We start from the raw sequence: 11,225 nt of genomic DNA, 5'->3' as shown, positions 1-11,225 counted from the left end.
GCGGCTCCCCACCCGCCTGCGCCTGAGCAGGGCACTTCCGGCCATCAGAGTGGGAGGAGCAGACTTCATCAGTCTCAGAGGCCTGGGTTTCCGCTCTCCCCTAAGAGCCTCCATGGGCCCAACCTGAGCCTTTGTCTCCTGCCTTGGACCCACCTTCCTAACTCAGAAGTCCCCTGACCTTTATCTTCTCTCCTCACTTTCTGACCACCACGGTATGCTGGAGGTGGCCAGTCTCGAAGAAATGCAGGTCACTCTTTGGATTGGTGAGAAATGCCTTTAGTTTAAAAGGGAGAAGAGATGTAGCTCAGTTGTTAGAGCGCTTTACACTCATGCCTACGCTCTGGCTTCAAGCCCTGGTGCCCCATAACCAGGTGTGGTGTACACTTCTGTAATGAGAAGGTAGGAGAGCAGGAGGCTCAGACATTCTAGACCATCCACTGCTACAACGCAAGCTCAAAGACTAGTCTGAGATACAGGAGCCCCTGTATCAAAAAGATAAATCTGACACCTACATTTTGATTGGCCTACTCGTCCATTCCTCTAGCAGGAGACTGGCTAGAGGCAAAGAATCGGAAAGTGGGGAGGTGAGGCCTCCAGAAAATGAGGGCTGCTTCCCCAGCGAGCTGGTGGCAGTCTAGTGGGACTTTCTGAACTGGGTCTGCCGGGTCTGATGTTTGGTGAGATATAGTACAATCAGAAGGAGGCTCTTTCTTCTTAGATTTAACTGAGAAAAAAGGGTGAAGAAGGTCCCACCACAGAGGCCCAGGGGCTTGGACACAGGTTTTCTGTAGGGGTTCAGTGACCTGCTGGCATGGAGAAAGGGTGGAAGGAGGCTGGCATGTTTGAAGCTCAATGGAACAATCTAATGCACCATTCTTCAAATGGGGCTGCAAAAATAAACTTTAAAGTAAATCCCTATTTAAACTAGAGTGGGTAAGTCTTCTAAAAATACAGTCCCGTCTCTCTTCCTGTGTGAGAGCTGACTTAGACACACCTGAGAAAGCACTCTGTGAGCACTCCGTTTACACACTTTAACATGGAACATAAACAGGCCTAGCACTTGGGAGGCTGAGAGAGGGAGTGGCAGTGTGTTCTAGGTCAGCCTAGGCGAGGGGTGAAGGTGGGGAACTACACATACAGGATCCACAGGCTAAGTAACTTCCCCGGGACCCTTATCTAAGGAGGAGACCTGAATCCCAGCATCTTGTTCCCGGGGCCATATGTTAATCTGTGTTGTGGGATAATAGTCCCACTGTTTCCTTAAGATGGAATGATGCCTCTGAAGTCTTTGGCTATCTTTCACAAGGAGGACAACCGTCCCACTTCACTCACTTGCCTCTAGCCCACCCAACTGTGAGGGGGCCTCTGCAGGTGTCAGACAAGGAAGAACCACTGAAGAGTAAGAATAGAAACCCAGTGCTGATTGGCTTCCTCAGACTCCAGGGTGTCTAGTAAGAGGCAGTTTATTCCCAATGTATTTAAACACAGTATAGAAGAAAAAGTCTCCTGGTGTAATGCGATCCCTTGTTGCACAAGGAAGTGCAATTACATTGAAACCCTACTCAAGACAGCTGTCATTTCCTCCAAGATGTGTTATAGAGACACACTACCTGTACTACCTTAAGGCCTAAGAGTCTGGCCTGGTCTCGTCATATGGATAGCTTAGAGGTCATCTTGAGCTATTAGACACCTCTGGTCCTGGTTGTGGGAGCTTGGGGGAGGCACTGGCTGTAAAGATCACATTTAGATCACTAGCCACCTCGGGTCCTGGCTGTAGGAGAACTGATTTGGCCTGGCCTACCAGATAACACAGATCACCGGGCTGTCAGTCACTCCCAGTTCACAGCTTTCTGAGGGAAGAACAGGTTTATCATCTTCTCCATTGGAAAGACAACCCTGTGTGCTCTGGAGATCCTCCTGCTTTGCTCCCAACACCACTGTTAGGAGCTATGCTCCCAATACTCACTGACCTCCATGGCTTCTCAGAAGAACCCTGTGCCACAGCCATGGTGTGTAAAAGGAAACATCCCTAGTAACAGAATTCCAGATGAACTACCAAGGTCAGAGTCAAAGCCAGGCCAGCCCTTCCTGTATGCACAAAGCCTCCAGATGGTACTTTTACTAAAATTGACACAATAAGGCCATAAAACTAAGAAGGGAATAGGGAGCATCCTCAGGGAGGGAAATGGAGAAGAGGAGGAGGAAGGGTTTGGGAAAGATCAACCAAGATTAAATATACATGAAAGCCCCTTATGGAAGCTTACTACTTTGTAAGCTCATTTTAAAATTGTCATAAATGCTGGGCATGGTGGCACATGTCTTTAATCCCAGCACTTAAGAGACAGAGGCATGTGGATCTCTGTAATTTTATGGCTAGCCTGGTCTACGTAACAGTTATATAGACCTAACCAGGACTGTACAAATGATACTCTGCCTCCCCTTCCCCAAACCAAATAAACAAAAACAACAAAATACCTTTTTATGGTTGGTAAATTCCTATTTTTGAAGATACCATGCCCTTCAGAAACAGGGCCTGGTCCCCAACCCCTGAGCTGGAACTGACTTGAATGCCCACTCCCTGAAGACTAACTTTCATGGTACCAGAAGGTGCAGGCAAGCTTGGTACCAGAAGGTGCAGGCAAGCTTGGAAAGCAGAGGCAAACGGTGGCCCCACCCACCTACAATGCTTATGAACCACATCAGCACCCAGGATGGCACAGTAGCCCTACAGAGGCAGCAGTGGACACAGACCTTGGCGGTAACCAATGGCAAGAGAGATACAGTGCCTGGTACTGGACACCCAGATCGCTACTCTACACTAGTGAAACCATGATTATTAAAGGAGAATATGTAACCACTAACCTACCAAGTCAGCATAGTCTCTAACAACAGTCTGTAAATGCTTGCCCTTATATCTATAGCCCAGGGCAGTCTCTACCCCTTATCAAAACAACAGTCAGCAAATGCTTGCCCTTATATCTATAGCCAAGAGCAGTCTTTACCCCTTATCAAAAAAAATCTCTTTGCAGCAGAGTCCACTATAGAAAACTACAACCAATCAACATTCAGATTTGTGGAACCTAGTTCTAGTGGATACATCACCAAACACTCACATACTCAGGAGACATTGCAGAAGAGGAGATGGAAACAGATTAAGTGCCAGAGGATCAAGGACTTTGCTGAGATTGTGTCTCTCAGTAGCCTCAAAAGCTCCATCCAGAAAGTCTCACCAGCATGACTGCCCAAAGATGAGCCGAGTCAAGCTGGGATTGGAAGAGGTGGCCCTCCCCAGGGGTGCTGGCTAGTGGGTGCCAGCATGGTGAGTATTGATGTGATAGACCTGACCATGTTGCTTTGGGGAAGATTATGGAAGTGTTGAAATCGGAGTGAACTGTTGTATAGGAACATGGAAGGTGGTGTGAGCCATGTGGATGACGGAGGCTGGGAGTCTCAGGGAAAGCGAAGACTTTAGCAACACTTTTATGTGGAGAATCTGTGGTTCTGCTCAGCTGCAGCTGAAGAATCGGCTGTGATTAACAAGAGACCAGAATCACTAAAGTAAAACCTCTGCTATGCTGGGACAATGGATGCTGGGCAGCCAGGGCTAAAGAATCAGCTGGGATTAAAAAGAGACCAGGATTACTGAGATGAAGTCCTCTGGGAAGTGTGTCCTCAGGGTCAGCCCACAGACACTGTGGACCAGAGGCTACCAAACTTGGACCCTACGCTGGCAGCTGAGCTCGATAATGTAAGAGTCACCGCATGTGGCACTGGTTTGAAGACATGAAGGAGTCATAGAGAGCAGCTGAACCTTGGCGCTGTGGGGTAGGCCTGGAGTCTTTGAAGAGAGCCCAGGAGAGGCTATTGGTGAAGATGCAGCCCAATTGTAGCAAGAGAACCTAAACCCAGCATCTTTGGAGATGCCTGTATCATGGACGACCACCAAGAACAGCAACAAAGGACCAGAGTCAGCTGTGTGCTGCGGAGAGCAGAGCCAGAAAGTGACCCAAGCCCCTTAGTGGAGCCAGAAGATGGAGAGTAAATCCCAGACATTGGACATTAAGTGATTTACACAGTTGGGGTCTGGTTTTGCTTTGTTCAGATTGTGACTGTGCCGAAGTTCTCTCTTGAAGTATGAAAGTATCTATTGTTGACTTTACAGGAGCCCACAGTTGAGAGACTTTGAATTTTAAAATACTTTGGATTTAAAAGAGACTGGCTATTTTAAAGAGACTGAATTTTTTGTTTCTTTGTTTGGTTGGTTTTGGGTTTTGGTTTTTTGAAACAGGGTTTCTCTGTGTAGCCCTGACTGTCCTGGACTCATTTATTAGACCAGGCTGGCCTCGAACTTACAGAGATCTGCCTGCCTCTCTGCCTCTGCCTCCCAGGTGCTGGGATTAAAGGTGTGTGGCGCCATGCCCGGCCTAAGAAACTAAACTTTTGTGTTTGAGTTTATAAAGACTCAGAATTTTAAAACTTGTAACGTGTATATAATAATGTTGATATCAATGTGTGATTTTGAGGGAGAACAAGAAAGTAAGGGTTATAGTTTAACATTGGTGTGTTTTATATGTCAAGCTGACAATGGGTCAATTGTCCTGGCTAGTTTTATGTCAACTTGACACAAACCAGAGTGACCTGAAAGCGGGGAACCTGAATTGAGAAAATGCCTCCATGAGATCCACCTGTCAGGCATCTCTTAATTAATGATGAATGGGGAAGGGCCTGCTGGTTGTGGGTGGCACCATCTTTGCCATTGACCTAGTGGTCCTGGGTTCTATAAGAATGCAGACTGAGCAAGCTAGTAAACACCACCCCACCATGCTTCTGCATCAGTTTCTGCCTCCAGGTCTGTGCCCACCTTGAGTTCCTATGCTCATTGCTTTAGATGATAAACCAGCATATGGATTTGTGAATGAAATAAACCCCTTTTCCCCTAAGTTGTTTTTCACCATGGTGTTTCATCCTGGCAATAGTAACCCAAACTAAGACACTGAGACATGAGAAAAGAACACATCAGTTGGTTGTCCAGTCCTGAAAACATACATACAAGTAATACGTGGGCCCAACACACACACACACACACACACACACACATACATATACATGAATATGTGTGTTTGTGTATATATATGTATGCATGCAATAATAGTTGATGAAGAAGAGGCCATGAATTTGAAGGAGAGAGGAGAAGGGGTGTGTGTGTGTGTGTGTGTGTGTGTGTGTGTGTGTGTGTGTATGAATATTTGGAAGAAGGAAAAGGAAAGGAAAGAGGAGCCGGGTGGTGGTGGTGCACGCCTTTAATCCCAGCACTTGGGAGGCAGAGGCAGGCGGATTTCTGAGTTCGAGGCCAGCCTGGTCTACAGAGTGAGCTCCAGGACAGCCAGGGCTATACAGAGAAACCCTGTCTCGAAAAACCAAACCAAATCAAAACAAAACAAAACAAAAAACAACAACTATAAAATGTTATAATTACAATCTCAATTAAGGAAAAATTAGTTAGCCAGGCAGTGATGGTGCACGCCTTTAATCCCAGCACTTGGGAGGCAGAGGCAGGCGTATTTCTGAGTTCGAGGCCAGCCTGGTCTACAGAATGAGTTCCATGACAGGCAGGGATACACAGAGAAACCCTGTCTTGAAGAAAAAGAAAAGAGAAGAACAGAAAAGGAAAGGAAAGGAAAGGAAAGGAAAGGAAAGGAAAAGAAAGGAAAGGAAAGGAAAGAAAGGAAAGGAAAAGGAAAAAGTAGTTACATAAGCCACTTATTCCCTACCTTCTTGGTCCATAGGCCAGAATGATGCGAAGATACAGTTTCTCTTTTGCCTTCTAAAAGTTAAATCAAGGCTGACCAGAAGACTGCAAAGAGAAAGGAAGTACTTAAAAGTAGAAGAAAAAGAGATAACAGCCTGAGTTCGGTTTCCAGAACCCACCTGACAGAAGGAGAGCACCAACTCCCTCAGGCAGTTCTGACTTCCGCACATGCGCTGTGGAGCGTACCACACACATGCACATTCACACTTGCACACATGCTTGCATGCATGCACGAACACATGGACACAAATGGAAAAAATAACAAAGTTAATGACCGAAAGTTTAAAATTGGGAGATGGCAGTTTTGTATCCTCTCCCTGAATATCTGAAGATCCTGCCACAGTGCCACATCCTCTACAGGTTACTTAGATTCACTGTCCCATCCTACCTCTTTCTGCCACTGGGTTGCAGGGCCACCCCTTTCTGTCTCACACCAAGGAGTTCCTCCAGAGTGTACCCGCCTCATCCCAGGGTGAGGGGCTCTTCCTGAGAGCCGACTGAGGAAAAGTAATGGAGAAATGTTAAGGAAAGCAAACATGAACGGCTCTCAGACAAGGCGGCAGTGATACCTGACACAGCAGAGGTTTCAAGGCTTCTAGAAACCCACCAGATGAGAAATCTGTGCCCAGAGAGCTGCCCTGACATGGGAGCCAGCACCAGAAACATCACCTCCTTCCTAGGACCTTGCGCTCTTTCTCAGTCAAGTCAGCAAGCAGCGAGCTCTGCTTACTTAGAGCCCCGGGTCCATCTGTCCATCTTCTGGAAGTGCCCTGGGTAATGGACAGAGAAAGGCCTGGCGGTGATTACTGCTTGGACTCAGGCTCTGAGTGAGCACAAAGGAATGGGCTTAGCTTCTAATCAGGGCCAAGCCAAGCCCAGGAGAGGAGCTAAGCAAAGGCAAGGCCCTAATGATTAACTGGGGTCTGGACAGCCAGGAACTGAAGCATGCACCCTCATTTACCAAGATGGTGAGCAGCTGTGCTCTCTGAAGCACAGATCATGGATCAAAGAACATCTTCCCCCTAAGTCAAATGTTTTCCTGCCAAAGCAGTTTATTGTGCACACAGAAAAGAACAGAGTGAGGAAAGATTCTTGTTTTTAAGAACTCCCCAAGCCCCAGCTTGGGCTGCCTGTGAGAGTAAGGCCATCCACTAGAGCGTGGTTGATCTACAAGAGGTCACATCCCTAAAGAAAGCTAACTCTTCCTCCCTCCGAAGCCATCAGCTGTCCATAGCACCTCAGTTAGGATGGGGGCCAGTGGGTCCTCTGGGTTTTGCATGGAGGTGTGGGGAAAGGGCTTGCGGTTAGGCTGGGCTTCTGGGTGCCTTGGTCTACCCTAGTGTCTGGGAGGGTATCAGCCCTGACTCTTTGAATGCAGACCCTTTTCTAGCAAGGGCTCCTGCAACAGGTGTGTCTACAGAGCCCAAAATTTGCACAGTGTAGCAGGGAGAGAGGAGTAGATGTCATGATTCTAGCAAAACTGGAAACTTGTTAGTCAGGGAGGGAAACATACCCATACAACTGTGTTTAGAGTCAGTGGTTAATGTGCCAGAGTCAGGATGGTCATGGCCGTTGAGACAATGAAAAAGACCGCAGGACCAGAAGCCTGGAGACCCCTTCAGAGAGTTTCCGTGGCACATAAGGGGCTCTTCCTAACATTCCCTCACCAACAAATGGAGACTAGTCCCCCCTTTAGCCTCCCCATTACCATCTGCCTTGTTCAGCTTATGGGTCCTAAGATCACCTGCCTCCCAACTTGCTAATTCCCATAGGCTTTAGCTTTCCTCTAGTGTGTGCTCTCTCCCACCATATCCTACCCCTGCGGCAAATCCTAAATCCCTTCTTTTATTTTTTCTTTTGAAGATTTATTTATTTTATGTATGTTTAGAGACACCAGAAGAGGGCATTGGATTCCATTACACAATTACACATAATTGTGAGCCACCATGTGGTTGCTGGGAATTGAACTCAGGACCTCTAGAAGAACAGTCAGTGTGCTTAACCAGTGAGCCATCTCTCCAGGCCCCTGAATCCCTTCATCCTTGCCCTTTTGGAGTTCCTAATAAATGGTGGGCAGAATGTCCTTACTCTTCCATCTGTTCTCAAAGCCTATCCACATATTACCCAGCATACCCCTCCTGCCCTGTCTCCACTGCCTTCTCAGCAATGCGCGGCTTTCCTCTCGTGACCCACTCCTAGACCTGGAGATGAGTCAGGGATCCTTATTCCTCATTATCACATGCTAAGTTTCTCTCTGTTCCCCCATAGCCCTTGCACCTTATGGATTTATGTCATCTGGCTATAGAAACCACTAGCCCTTCTCCTAGCCCCAGAGATCATTTTTCTAGTATATTAGAGTCTGGTTCTTCTCTATTAGCTGCCTTTTCACACCCTTTCACTCCAGTGATGTCTTCAGCATGTGCATGAAGATGACCCTGCCCAAGCCCAACCTCTAAGTCCATTGAACTCCTCTTGACTGGGATCTTCCCACACCACTCAACCCACAGCTGCAGTTCTGACCGTAGCACCCTCCTCCTCATCTCTACTCCATGTACACCTCTCTTACTGCACCCTAGCTCTCTGTTTCACCTCCTCACTAACCAACCTGGGACACCATCAGCACTTCTCAGACCCCCCCCCACCTTTAACTGTTGTTGCCTTACCCTGTGATGTCCCCACTCCCTTCCTGACCCAGAATCAGTTCCATGGTCAGTTGTCATACCCTCAGCCATTTGTTCTCCTCTTTGTCATGGCAAGCTGGCCTGAGAGCAGGCTCAGTCATTGTCTAGCTCAGTCTACCTCATGCCTCCACACCTGAATAATAATAAATAAATCTTTGGGCCTGAGAGAGAAAACAAAGGCCTGCTTCTAATGCAATGGCTGTAGAGACCACTACTGCTGTCTTCTGATCTGGGTGCCATAGTTGTTTTTACTTCTTCTCAACACAAGCTAAAATCATCTGAAAGGAGGGAACGTCAGTTAAGAAAATGCCTCTGTAAGAGCAGGCTGTGCACAAGCCTGCAGGGTATTTTTCAGTTAATAATGATGGGAGAGGGCCCAGCCCATTGTGTGTGGTGTCATCCCTGGGTTGGTTATCCTGAGTTTTATTTATTTTATGTATATAAGTACACTGTAGCTGTACAGATGGTTGTGAGCCTTCATGTGGTTGTTGGGAATTAAAATCTAGGACCTCTGCTCGCTCCAGTCAACTCTGCTCTCTCAGGCCCAAAGATTTATTTATTATTTTTCATAAGTACACTGTAGCTGTCTTCAGACACACCAGAAGAGGGCGTCAGATCTCATTACGGGTGGTTGTGAGCCACCATGTGGTTGCTGGGATTTGAACTCAGGACCTTTGGAAGAACAGTCAGTGTTCTTACCCACTGAGCCTTTTCACCAACCCCTATCCTGAGTTTTATAAGAAAGCAGGCTGAGCAAGCTATGGTGAGCAAACCAGTAAGCGGCACCCCTCTATGGCCTCTGCATCAGCTCCTGACTCCAGGTTCCTACTTTGTGTGAGTTTATGCCCTCGCTGCTTTTGATGATGAACTATGAGCAGAATAAACCCTTTCCTCCCCAAGTTCCATTGGTCATGGTGTTTCATCACAGCACTAGAAATCCTAAGACACTGGAGTGTAGCTCAGTTGATAGAGGGCATGCACAAATTGCCAGGCTCAACCCTCAGCACTCCCTACACCTAGCATGATGGAACATGCCTGTAATCTCAGGACTCTGGAAGTAGAGGCAGGAGAATCAAACACTCAATTTAGCTACATAGGAAATTTGAAGTCTGTCTCAAAAATAAGCAAGTAGATAAATTTACACAGATTGGATTCCAGCTAACCCCCCCCCCACTCCCACACAACACTGTTCAACAATACTTTAAAAAAACTTTTATTGCACTCCCCGCCAGCCCGCAGTCTGACACGCCGTGGTCCCTCAGTCTCCCTCGGTCACCTCCCCAGGCATGGCACAGGGCCTTGCCACACTATGACAGCAGCAAGACACAGCATGCTCAACTTCACATACTCGGAGCCAGAGCTGATGGTGAGGCCATTTTTCAGGAGCAGGGGATGACAGAGTCAGTGCACACCTGGCAGGACCATGGGTATTTAGCAACCTACACTAGCAAGAATGGCAGCTTTGCCAATTTGAGAAACTATCCACATGGATTGGTGTGGCTGGACCTTCATGACAGTGATGTGCAAGGCAAACAAGAAACTGACAGCCTTTTGAACAAAATAGAAGAAAAAAAAATGAGAGAACTGAGTCAAGACAGTACTGGGCGGGTGAAGTGATTACCCACCATTGACAGATACTGGCCTACTGCAGATGGGCGCCTGGTTGAGTATGACATAGATGAAGTGGTGTATGATGAAGATTCACCTTTTCAGAGCATTAAAATTCTACACTCAAAACAGTTTGGGCATATTTTCATCCTCAGCGGCGATGTTGATTTGGCAGAGAGTGACTTGGCATATACCCGGGCTATCATGGGCACTGGCAAAGATGTACTGATTCTGGGAGGTGGCGATGGAGGCATATTATGTGAAATTGTCAAACTGAAACCAAAGATGATCACTATGGTAGAGATTGACCAAATGGTAACTGATGGATGTAAGAACATCATATAAGAACATGCGGAGAACATGTGGAGATGTCTTAGACAATCTTAAAGGAGACTGCTATCAGGTTCTTATAGAAAACTGTATCCCAGTACTGAAGAGATATGCCAAAGAGGGAGAGAGTGTGATTATGTGATTAATGATTTGACAGCTGTCCCTATTTCTACATAGAAGATTCCACATGGGAGTTCCTCAGACTAATTTTCAACCTGTCAATGAAGGTTCTGAAACAGGATGGAAAATACTTCACACAGAGGAACTGTGTCAACTTGACTGAGCCCTATCACTCTATGAAGAACAGCTGGGGCAGCTGTATTGTCCTTTGGAATTCTCAAAAGAGATTGTCTGTATCCCTTCATACTTGGAATTGTGGGTATTTTACACTGTTTGGAAGAAAGCTAAGCCTTAAAGATGAGCATCCCCTGAATAACGTGTGCTGCAAGCCACCTCCGTGACCTCCGTATGCTGTATATGCCATCAAATGAGTTCATGACTTCCTTCATGTGGTTCTCATTTTTAATTATTATTTTTAATTTAAAAAAGCCAATGGGGAAAATGTATATTTTGATGAGTTAGGTTGTTAATTTTTAAAAGTCAGTCGAAGGACAGTTAGATAGCCCTGCAAAGACTGTGGAGTGCGCTGACCCCCCCCCCCAAGAATGTGATTTTAGTATCTTTTTTTCTTCTGTGTGGGGTTTGAGCTTTTGTTTTGGTTTCAGTAGGCCTTTAATTTGGACATGTGGAGAATGAACGTCATTGTTTTGTTCCAGAGAGAAGTTCCTGATAGTGTT

General features: G+C 46.6%; 1 pseudogene; it reads left to right on the top strand.

The window, feature by feature from the left end:
* The first annotated feature begins 9,799 nt into the window (after positions 1-9,799).
* Positions 9,800-10,983, top strand: LOC116080410 (annotated as a pseudogene).
* Positions 10,984-11,225: the final 242 nt, after the last annotated feature.

Source organism: Mastomys coucha, unplaced genomic scaffold, assembly GCF_008632895.1.
Source record: "Mastomys coucha isolate ucsf_1 unplaced genomic scaffold, UCSF_Mcou_1 pScaffold6, whole genome shotgun sequence".
NCBI lineage: Eukaryota > Metazoa > Chordata > Mammalia > Rodentia > Muridae > Mastomys > Mastomys coucha.
Note: the sequence above shows the minus strand (reverse complement) of the source record. Positions and strands in the feature narration are given on the sequence as shown.